Source organism: Trachymyrmex septentrionalis, unplaced genomic scaffold (assembly GCF_001594115.1).
Source record: "Trachymyrmex septentrionalis isolate Tsep2-gDNA-1 unplaced genomic scaffold, Tsep1.0 scaffold8, whole genome shotgun sequence".
NCBI lineage: Eukaryota > Metazoa > Arthropoda > Insecta > Hymenoptera > Formicidae > Trachymyrmex > Trachymyrmex septentrionalis.
In genome coordinates this window covers 3,392,082-3,403,872 of record NW_017305987.1, presented here as the reverse complement: position 1 = coordinate 3,403,872, position 11,791 = coordinate 3,392,082, and the positions used below count along the sequence as shown (strand labels likewise).

General features: G+C 36.4%; 1 protein-coding gene across 3 annotated transcripts in view; it reads right to left on the bottom strand.

Moving 5' to 3' along the window:
• LOC108754514 (14-3-3 protein zeta) overlaps positions 1-11,791 on the bottom strand; it is a 68,934-nt gene that overhangs the window by 22,957 nt on the left and 34,186 nt on the right. Inside the window, exon 1 of one of the 3 annotated variants that reach the window (XM_018496879.1) lies at positions 10,606-10,996. The exons of the other annotated variants lie outside the window; for them this stretch is intronic. The gene's annotated coding sequence lies outside the window, so the exon portion shown is untranslated. Of the gene's footprint in view, positions 1-10,605; positions 10,997-11,791 lie in introns of those variants that run through there. 3 annotated transcript variants of the gene reach the window in all.

Genomic DNA, 11,791 nt, shown 5'->3' with positions numbered 1-11,791 from the left:
TATATATAGAGAGAGAGAGAGAGAGAGAGAGAGAGAGAGCAATGTAAATCACTATTAATATTTCTGACACCGATTCCATTTAATTGTTAAGTTGGTAGCATTCCAAAACTAGGTGTGATGTATACATATCAAATTTCTTTAAAGCCAAGATTTTTAATTTAAAAAAAAATCTCCAAAAAATTAAAATAAAAATTCTCTGAAAAAATTCTCTTTTTTTCTTGATTTCCCTGACCGTTTTCAATTTCTCTGGCATTTCTCTGATTTTTAGTTTTATTAATCTTGTGTACGATTCATAGATCCTATGGCTTTGTAAACTTACATTCTTGAAATATTTGGCTTCATGCATTTATTTGTATCACGAGGCTCCCCAAATCCCTGATAAATTAGTACTGCATTTCGCAAACATTAAATGTCATGAAGTTTGTATCTTGCGATGAATTCTACAATAGATTTCACAAATTACACGCAATATATAAATCGTTTAGTTCATATATTAATTTAATCTTACGTATTTTTCGTAGGTTTTTCACATTTTTCGGTTTTCAGTATATTTCAAAAATTTTGAAATCTATAAATTGATGTTAACGTTCAAAACTTCCTACCTTTAAAAATGTTCGATTCCGGAAATCATATCGTTTCGACGTCCGGTGATCTATAAATCCTTTCCATCCTCGCGGATTTTCTCTTTACCGTAATAAATTTACGATGGCGCAATAAATTCGGATTAACGTCGAATGAAGAATCGACCAGCGTTTACCCATGTTCCATATTTAAACGGCGACAAGATTCATGATTCTTTTATAGAACAAGAGTACGGTGAGAGAGGTGAAAGAGAATTCCGGGTCACGAACGACAGAAAGGTCCCAGATCCGGTTTCATTAATAATACGCTTCCGGTTCGTGACATTTACCATTCTCCCGAGAAATGGGAGGACGACATTCCGCGAAGACTCGAATTTCCGAATAGATGTATGAAGCAGAACAACTATTGCGCAATGGTTTACTGATGAGTTGCAACATGTTGAGTGTTCTACTGGATGCTCTTATGGTATTAGCTATCGCATGTGTGAGTATAAAAGAATCTAATCTTTACGTAGAAAAAATGTTTACTTTTATGTAGAAAACATTTACACATAAAATATATTTTAGCTATTATTTATATATTTTTAATCTGCCACTGAAAAATCTGGTTGAAAACGATCAAATCGGAACATTTCGATTATATCAGAATTCCGATTATCTCAACTAGAATTTTAATAGATTTAACCAGAAAATTCTGATTCGTCCAAATAGAATTTCACTAATTCAATCAGGCATTTTCCTCAGTGCATTGATAGTGATCGATAGCAGTAATTTTTCGTGTGTATCAAAAGTATCTATCACATTGTAAATTAAATCGTCATATATATGTTGTGCTTTAAAAAGTGATATATATTAAGAGCAGCTATTTTGGTCAACATGTTTTGCTTGAGACCCAACTGTACTTTTAGTTCACTGGAAATCATGGCGCTGAATAAACACGTTAAGACACTGAGTGTGTTTAGAACCGTTCAGCAGACAATTATAAAACTGTCGGTTACAAAACTATAGCATTCTGTTAGATGCACCCAATGTTCGATGTCTCACGAAAGAAATAATCACTCCAATAGTTGCCACATAATTAATTCAACAACATTTTCGTAATACGAAATAATTAATCACACTTTATGAAGTTTGTTTGGACAGTCCAGTTCAAACTTTCTTTTTCCAACTTTGATGATCGATTTATCACCATCGTTTATTTAATTACATAAATAACTGACCGATGACATCAATTTCGTTTCTATCTATGTCCTGAGGTCCCAAAGAAAAAAGTCTAATTCATCATTATATGATCAAGGTAGATTTTTCATTAATTAAACGCAAAAAATAACAGTTAATAAAATATAACTCTTATAATATTAATTTCGTTTCTATCTGCGATAAACCCAAAGAGATAAATTTATCACTAAAAGATCAAAGTAAATTTCCAATTAAATACAAACAATAGGTTACTTAAAAAATATAATGATGATATGAATTTCGTTTCTATTTACAGTATTTCAAGAAAATAAAGTCTTATTACCAAACAATAAAGATAAATTTTCCATCAATTTAATGCAAGCAGATTATCAGAAAAATAATAAACAACTGGGATATTAATTTCGTTTCTGTCTACGATAGCCGGGGAGAAAGTAGTCTAATTTTATCATTAAACGGAACAAGGTTTTCCATTAATTAAATTAAAGGAATAGTAATTTATTAAGGAAAAAAATGAACAGTTGGTAGGTAATTTTGTGCACGCGAAATCGAGGTAAAAGAAGTGCGAATTACCCGTGAGAACGCGAGGAGCATGTTACACGTAAAGATGCGTACGCGATATGCGAGACTCGCGGTTTCTCGCGAGGTAAACGATCGCGCGATACCGGCGTTCGACGTCCTTGATTGCGGAATTTATTTCATACGATACTGCCCGATGGTTCTCAATCAGAAAACAACTGGATTCGATACTGAAGGCGAATCATGGGCGGTAAATATCGACCGAAGGTTCCGGAAACGCTCGGCTGACACGTACAGAAATATTGGGCGAGCGGGTAGACATTTTCGGTGTCCTATATTTAATCACCCGCGATCATCTGGTTTCAGCGAGTTTTAAGATCAACGACGACGACGACGACGACGACGACGACGACGTCGACGTCGAGACGCCCCGCGTCGCCGCCGAAATATTTCCGGCACGAAGAACTCTCGTGACGCGGAGCAGCCCACGCGAGCGGAACGCGTCTCGCGCGCGCGTCAACTCGTTCCAATTCCCACCACAAGTTATCCCCTTCCTCCCCTTCAGATCGCTCTGAATGCGACATGCAATTCTGATCCTTACCAAAAGTACCGACGTGTTGTAAGGTGTAGAACGAGTACGGATTTCCGTAAGAGATTCGCTAAAATAAAGCCTAACAAATCGGTCTTTGTAAACGTTTCATTGTTTTTGATCTTCTTCAATACAAATCAAACGTGGAAACTATAATAAAGTGTATCTAATAAAGTCAACTACTGTCTGTGCGAATGTGTTTTTTAAATGTCGCAATACAGCTATTATTAAATTTGATCGAACAAGTGTAAAACGTACCATGGACATAATATTAATTTGAAAAGGTTTAGTCGGGAAGGTTTTTCATTTTCTAGTTACTTGTGGTTTAGAATTATTAACCAGATAATAATGCAAAAATTGTGTTTTTCTAACTACGGTTAATTACTGGTGATTTTATAGTAATTTTAAAAAAGTGACTATCAGTTAGTGATTAACCTGGGAAAAACATACGGAAAGAACGATTTTGCTGAAGTATCTAAAATGTTAGTTATATAAATCTGAAAATAATTTTGATGGACCATCAAAATAGTTACGTAGGAATCTCAAGCATGACGAGCAATGCTACAAAAACTTTGACAGTCTAGCAATCAGTTTGAGCGTTCTACACAATTATTTTAATAGTTCAATAAAATTATCTTTAGATCTGTATATAAATATTTAGATAGCAGCAAAATCTTCCCACACGTACGGCAGAAAAAAATTTACTAAACTGTCAAAACTTTTTGCAACATTGTTCATCGTGCTTGAGTTTCCTACATAATTATTTTAATAATTCCAACAAAATTATTTTACCTAAAATTTTGGATCCCCCAGTTTTTTGGTATATACACAAAATCGTTCTTTTTGCACAATTATCTTCTCTTTCAATCGAAACTAATAATAAAGTACTATACGAAAAGCAGTATGACTGAACATTTCTCTTGTTCGGAATTATCTGATTGTTAGTTCTGAAAAATTAGAAATTTTGATAAATGCCTTCAAGTTCTTAGAAATTACTGTCGCAGCGTGACGCAGTAGGTTTCCCTACTCCGTCATCCCTGTGGCGAAACGTTAGGTCGACACACCGTTAGGTCCTGAAAGTAAATGCACTTTTTCCATTCCACCTCGGCACGGGAAGAATGCGGTTGGCGTCACGCGTGGGTAATCGACGCTTTTGCAAGCTTTCATGAATGCCTGCAAACCTGGCAAACGAGGCTGCGATTCCGAGTAACCGTCATTGCCATACAACACACGCGATCGTGCTGCGATTCATTAATATCAGGAGGCTGCGACGTGAACCAAGTCTTCTCTCACGTGCCAATGCAATTATTAATAGAAATATAATGAGACATTCAAGTAATTGTAAATGTAATGGAGGGAAGCGAAGAGAGACCGATGTTCCTCAAACATAAAATTATTCGAAGAAGTACATTTTATAAGAAAAATCTGCATTTTTTTAGATAATAAATTCCTTTTCATTAATCTTCTGTTAAAATGATATCGCGTTTAAAAATGTAAGGACTGTATTGATTGTAACTGTGTTGATTGCAAATGCAGAGAAAAATAGCATTCTATTGCTAAGAAAAGTGATTACTCAATTTACTTTTTTTCTTTTAAGTAACGGTTATCTTTAATGAAGAATATTTTCTTGATAATAATCTTAAAATGTACTTATTAAAAATTTCAGAAAAACTTGTTACTCTGAGAAGTATTCAAAATAAGAATTTATTTTCTTTTGAATAATAAAATTCATCGACTAAAAGAAGCAGCTTTATATAAACAAATTGAATTTATGTTAATTTAATACTCTTAATTGAGAAATATTAAATTTACTAGAATTCAGAATATATTTTGAATAAATTTGATACTTGTGATAAATTTATGATTTATAGATTTGTGGATATATAAACTTTTGAAATACTTGAAACAAGTAATTATTATTTATGTATAGTATGCATTTTTCTGTGTGTGTTAATTCATTTCATCGATAATCACTGAATCTGCTAAATTAAAATTGAAATCCGGAGTATCCTCGTGTCCGAAGTAAGATTGACAGATGGCGCAGGATTTTATCCTGAATGTAATTAAAATAACTAGAAAGTATTATTATCCAAGGGAATAGTTCACGAGCGCATGCATAATGTGTTCGTGTTATAAATAAAAAAATATTATATTCAGATTAAATACAAAAGACTCATAAATTTTTCATTGTATGGAAAATTTTCTCTCGAAATTATTAATCTCAGCATTTATACAAGTAGATTATCAATCGATCGCCACTTATTATCGGCTTGTCGCCGATTCTTTTGACAAAGTAGAAAACGTAGAAGTGCAACAAGATCAGAACGGCATCGTGATTTCTACACAAACTACTGCTTTAACGCAAATACGCGAGAGGCGGTGGGGGATGGCGCTATCAGCCAAGTAAAACATGACGTGATGTGGGTACAGATAAACGAGGTAACTGATAAAATTAATATCTATATCCGCACGCTCGTGATGTTACGACGAGGCACTATTCCGATCGCATATGCAGTAAAGTTTATTTAATTTGTAGCAAAATCGTAATGGAGGATTCGAAAAATTGGACGTTAACGAAAAACCATTTTTCCCTCAATTTAGACTTTTTTCCCAGAGAAAGACATAATAATGACATCTATAACGATAACAAATTTTATCATGTGCAGAATTAATGTATACGGAATTGAGTAAATTATTTTATAGATAACAACACCTTTATAATCACAATGTTTTTCCAAATTAATATCCATGTACGTGGTGGGTCTACACTTGCACTTGTTTAATCAGATTTAATAGAGTTGTCAGAAATTTCTAAAATTTCGCAATTTTTCCAAACAAAATTTCATGATTTTATCTCATGCTTAGTAAATAATATTTTGAAATGTTTTTATATTTTTTGAAACAGTCAAATTTAACATAGCAATGTAAATTAATATTACTGACACTTGTATTTATTAAGTTAAGTTAATTATTTCAAAACTGCGTGGGATACGAGTAATGTACACATACCTACGCATGTTGAATTTTTTTGAAACCAAAAATTGACTTCAAAAATTTCAGAAAATTTTATAAAATTTCATGACTTTTTCCCTGATTTCCCTGACCGTTTTCAACTTCTCTCTGATATTTCTCCAATTTCCAACTTTGTGGCAATCCTGTTTAATGATTGCATTGCGATTCAAAAAACACGTTCCGACAGCGATTTATTTTATGCGTTTCTACGTTTAGTTTACACCGAGGAAGGACCTAAAATAATAGTTGGAAGAAGTTTACATTTCTTTTTCTCCGTAATTTTTGATGAATGAATTTATTGTACGCATCGAGCGTTGACTAATTTATATCTCTCTCTCTTATTTTATAGTTATTGCAATTATAAAATAGTTGATTTAACTATGTATTATATAATAAAGTTTATTTAATTCTATATTTTACATAGCAAATTTGATTGGACACTGCGAACTGCTGCATAATAAAAACTGCATACTGATTCAATCTGAGTGTAAAAGTAAAAATAAATACAAATATTTCAAAATATTAAATACTTATATTTTACTTAAAGCATAATAAAATGTACTAAGAATTTCACGGTTTAATCCTCTACATCAATTTGTGTTCAACAGCTTTAATATGCATCAGTGCTCACTAATGCACCCAATTGAATTCTCTAATAGTTATTGCATCCTAAATAGTTCATTTATATATAATACATAAAATTCATAGATACATAAAACTTTTATTATATATCTCTTTTATAATTGCTACTATAATACCTTTTTCTCTGAATGCGTTCTAAAATATCGACTACGATCGATATCAATCACGTCGTATCAAAATAAAAATTCGATCGGATGCGCAAACGTACTCGGAGCACCGCGAATCTATCTCGGGGGAGGGGGGAGGGGGAGGACATTAAAATTCAAACTTTATCCTCGTTCTAAAAATTACCCCGCAATTTTCTCGTCGATATCGACCGTCAGTACTTGTCGCTATAAATATAGTCACGTGAAATAAAAGCATAAAATACCATTGAACCGTCGCTATAAATACATCTAGGAAATAAGAACACGGGCTTTACATCTAACAAGATCTCAAGGCCATCGATCGATCGATGCATGATCAGCGTGTTCTCAATAAAAAAAAAGGGGGGGGAGAGAGAAAACAATCGTATGCTAATCTCGATCAATGGTTAGATCGACATAAAATCTATCCGAAAAAAAGAAGAAAGAAGAGCGACTAAAAAACTGATTAATTGCGATCCAATCTAAAATGATCGCAGGAGATAAGGAATGTTCTATCATTGAAGGAAATTTCAGTAAGAAAATTCAAAAGATGAGAGTTCTGGAAATTCAGTACTTAACAGTACAAAATTTGAGAAAATATTTGAAAGTCCAGATTCAGAATCGGAAGCTAATAAAATAGGTATCAGATACGAAAAGACGATTTTGCTGAAGCAATTAAAATTTTGCTGAATATAAATTAAACATAATTTTATTGAATCATTAAAATAATCATGTTAGAAATAAAAAAATGCAATACTGCAAAAAAATGTTGATATTTTAGCAATAAATTTGAGTTTCCAGAAAAAAATTTTAATATAATCCGACAAAATTATTTCCAAAATATTCAATAAAATTTTAAATCTTTTACAGTAAGAGCGTTTTTTCCGTGTGGCTTAAAATTGAGATTGGATTGGAATTTAAATCAATAGAAGTTTAAAAATTCAATTCTAATATGGCTTAAGATCCTGTTTCTCTTCAAATTTCCAGTGAATATAGACGAAATTTTATTTAAAAATCGCTAATGTATATCTCTACTAATGTAGATTAAATAATATCGATTCAATGTATTCTTTATTTGTTTCTAATTCTTAGGCCAAGTTCACAATTCACTCTCATATGTAAAAACTGTTAAGTGCAGTTTTAAGATGTCGTAAACCAATCATAAAGCCATATTGACCATCTTAAGACAATAAGATGATCTTGAATAGGCATCGACTAAAAATGTTTTTTATTTTTATCTTTCTCTTCTAGTTTTAAGGTCTACCCCAACTTAAAAACTAGAAGATAAGAAACTAATTAAACTTATTCAAGTTATTCAATCTACTGACAGAAATAGACATTATAAAATAATCGAAAACGAAAGATTCGTCACGTATGATAATAATCCTTGAAACTTCCATTACTTTTGGAGAATTCTCGTAAAACCTGAAGCACAATTTAGATTGTATAGGCAATAGAAAACAAATTTCAAAAACCTCTCAAAAACTGTGCTATTTTACTATACATGATTTCCAATAGGTTGAAATCTATTATTCCCTGTTCTCTCTCTCTCTCTCTCTCTCTCTCTCCTATTGCCTGTCCTTTTCATTGTGTTTAAGATTATAGATAGATCTGTTATTCCCTGTTCTTATTACCTGCGCTTTTCAATGGTGCATTAAGCTTGAAACACAATGAAAAGCACAGGCAATAGGGGAGGGAGAGAGGGAGAGAGAGAGAAAGTACAGAGAATAAAAGATTTCAACCTATCAGAAACCGCGTAGTATACCAGTGCTTGTATTCTGTAACTCACAACGACAATTTGTTATCGTTATATTAAAGTCATTGCGTAGCTTTTTATCATATATAAAACATACGCAACGATAGTATAAGGATATCGAGACACTGTTAAGAGTTACAGAATAATATACTCCGATTTTGTAATTCTTAACAGTGTCGGTTATATTATTGTTGCGCAAAAATATGGAAAAATACATGGGAAAAAATCTGCGCAACAATGCAACGAACTGTTATCAATTAAGAACTAAAGAGCCCGAGTACGGAACCATAATACACGGTTTCTAAGAGGTCGAAATCCATTATTTCCTGTTTCTATTGCCTGTACTTCTTGAGCTTTGGGCTTTAGGGTCACGCTCGGTGACAATGGGGATACTTCATAGAGAGCCTCGTGAAGAACTGGCGTTGGTCGTCCTCCGCGCAAAGACATATTTAGCCATGCAAAGTAGCTCTCGTGGGAGGTGGTGGAGCAATGCAAACTACGTCGCGTTCGGTTCTCGCGAGAAGAGATGACAGACATTTGGTGCTTTCCAGTAAGAAGCAAGTAATCGTTTCATCTTTGTTTAACAATGAGAGAAAAAGATTACAATAAGAATGTGATGATTCACTGTGTTACACTGTGTTATTCATCTATGTTTGTTGCTGGAAAGCACTCATCAGTTGCTTTCCATTTACACCAAAATTCAAATAGTTCTAATTTGTGACGTCATGACTCAGTTGAATGCATGTTTCTCTTCATTCTGGCAAATGAGACTCAACTGACTTTTTTCCTAAAATCTGAATAAGGAGATCTGCTTCAGGAGACTGTGTGCTTCATTGTGTGTGTGAATCTTGTTAACTATTAAAAGTAACATTATCCTGTGTTGTTACGCGATGACTTTGTCATCAAAGTAAGCAAGCAGTCATTAATCTGAGTTTAAAATACATAACTTTTAAGCTTCATAGTCAGTTCTTATTTCAAGGTAGTCTTAAGTAATGTCTTATATTAATACGACTTTATGATTGGCCTACGACATCTTAAGGCTGTACTTAAAGTGGCATCTACAATGAGATTCTAGGATGTAAAACTTAAACTTTTAAGTCTCGAGTCTTAAGAAATTGATCAATCACAGTCGAATGAGAGAAGAATAATCGATTGTGATCGGTCAATTTCTCACTCTCACTTCCTACACCAAGCTTACTCCGTACATTGTAGACGACGCATAAGCTGAAGTTTAGCGTTTAAAATCTCTTTGTAGACGCTTACGACGATTTTAAATATAAGAAGAAATATAACAGGCCTGTAGGTCTATTTTCTTATTGTTACATTCTGAATCACTGTAATAAGTAGAAGTGAAACAAACGTATATGCGTTTCACTTCAACTTATTGCACTGTATGTACTAATTCAGAAAGTGCAGCAATAAAAAAAAAAACAGACTCAATGAATACCGGCCTTAGACTCGGTATGCCGTGTGAAAATGGAAAGCAACTATCAACCGCGTCGTACCGTCCAAGTTGAGGTTATGGCCGCTCGGCTCGGCTCCGCGGCCGCCTTTTCGAGAGGGAGCCGTAATAGCGCCACGGCAGTTACTTTCACGGAGCGAGAGCGAAATTCCCAGCCGCGTTCTCCGACGGTGACGCCTTCGAACGCCGACGATTGTCGCGAAGCCGATCGATTAGGATCGGGAAGATGGGGAGGGAGGGAGAAACCAGCCGATTAAACCGAGCGAGCTATCGAGGAGAGAGAAATCGATCCTCGCACCTCGATGAACAGGACACGCTCCGTAATTACGCGTCAATGCGGAGACACGCGTACGAGCCGTGTTCTACGACGCAGTAGAGTTGCCGCAAGAGATCGATAGCCGGTTCTCGGTTCGCTCTCGTGTCTCGAGTTTCCCACGAGAGCGCCGATAAGCGGACACGAGCGTAATGCACGATCTAGAAGCGTCGACGGCGGTTGCCGGCGGTGATTCGGTCACGCAGGAAGTGACGAATGCGTAGAAGAAGCGGCCCGACCGACCTGCGCGTTTATAGCATGCGGCCTGAGAGGGAGCGAGAGAGACGGAGGGCGCGGAAGCGTATGAGCAGGAGGGACACGTTAGACGAAGACGGCGCCAGGCATGTGGGGGAAGAGAGAGAAAAAGGATCACAAATTGCGTCGCAGAACCCGCGACTTTTCCACCTACCTATGTTTTATAAGTCCTTTGTACAATAAATAATGAAGTAAATACACGATCTGTGCGTAGATCCGTGCACCGGCTCGAGTCCGAACGAGCGCGCAGAAGAGGGACGAGCGAAGGGAAGAAACAGTTTGCGTGCCGCGATAACGATGGGCTGCGTACTACACGCTTCTTGTACTCTGAGATTTTTTCCCCTTTTATTTTCTCCTCTTCCTCTTCTTTTCCCTCGGACAGCCGAAGGGAGCACGCGCGCGCGAGAGATGGACGAACGAGAGGGAGAGAGCGTAGACTAAACGCGAACGAGAAGAACTAAAACGCCGGGCCCTTTATTCCTCGATCACACTCGCGGTTACGATAGCACACATCCCTCGGCGACCACTCCCGCACAACGACTGAGCCGGCAACGCCGCCCGTAGTGGGGAACTCGGCTCGCCTCGTGCCGGGGCTCGGCCGCGCTCGGCGCCGCTCGGCTGCGTCCGCCGCGCCTCGTGTCGGAGCCGAAGTATTGATCGGCTCGCGGCCCCGGCATGGCCGACGCGAGGATGGGTGGGGCAGCGTGGAGCGGCGCACGGCCGTGTCCCGGGATCCGATCCGATATGCCGCGTCGCGCCACGCTATCACGGCCGACGGCGACGACGATGAGCGACGCCGACGATTCTTCTCGCCGTCTTTTTCCTACCTTCTCTCTTCTTTCCTTTTTTTTTCCTATCCCTTCCGTCCTTTCGATCGCCCGATTTACTTCCTGTCTCGCTTCGCTTTAATCGCTTCGAAACCGCCTATTCGATTCACTTCTTCTTTCTTTGTAACTTCCTTCGTTGTGAAATTATCAGTCTTTATCTTTTCGCCTTGTCTTTTCTCTCGCTCTCTCTTTCTTTGACCTGCTAAACGTCTATCACACGTGTCCCGTCGTTTCGAGCCTAAGAGCTAGTTATTGGTTTGCATCTTCTTTGTCTACCTTTCTGGTCTACTCTATGTCGGCTCGGAAATATATTTCACGTAATTTCGTACGAAAATTAACCTGAAAGAAACGACCTCTTTTTTTTTCTTTTTTCTCTCCGAGTTTTTTCCCCGTTCCCAAGGAATTTCCGTGAAAACTGCAGCCAATCGTTACAAAGATATGCTGCAATTTCCGTAGAAAATTGCCATTTTATTACTTTTTAAATCGAAATGTGTCAATTTTTTTATCTTTCTA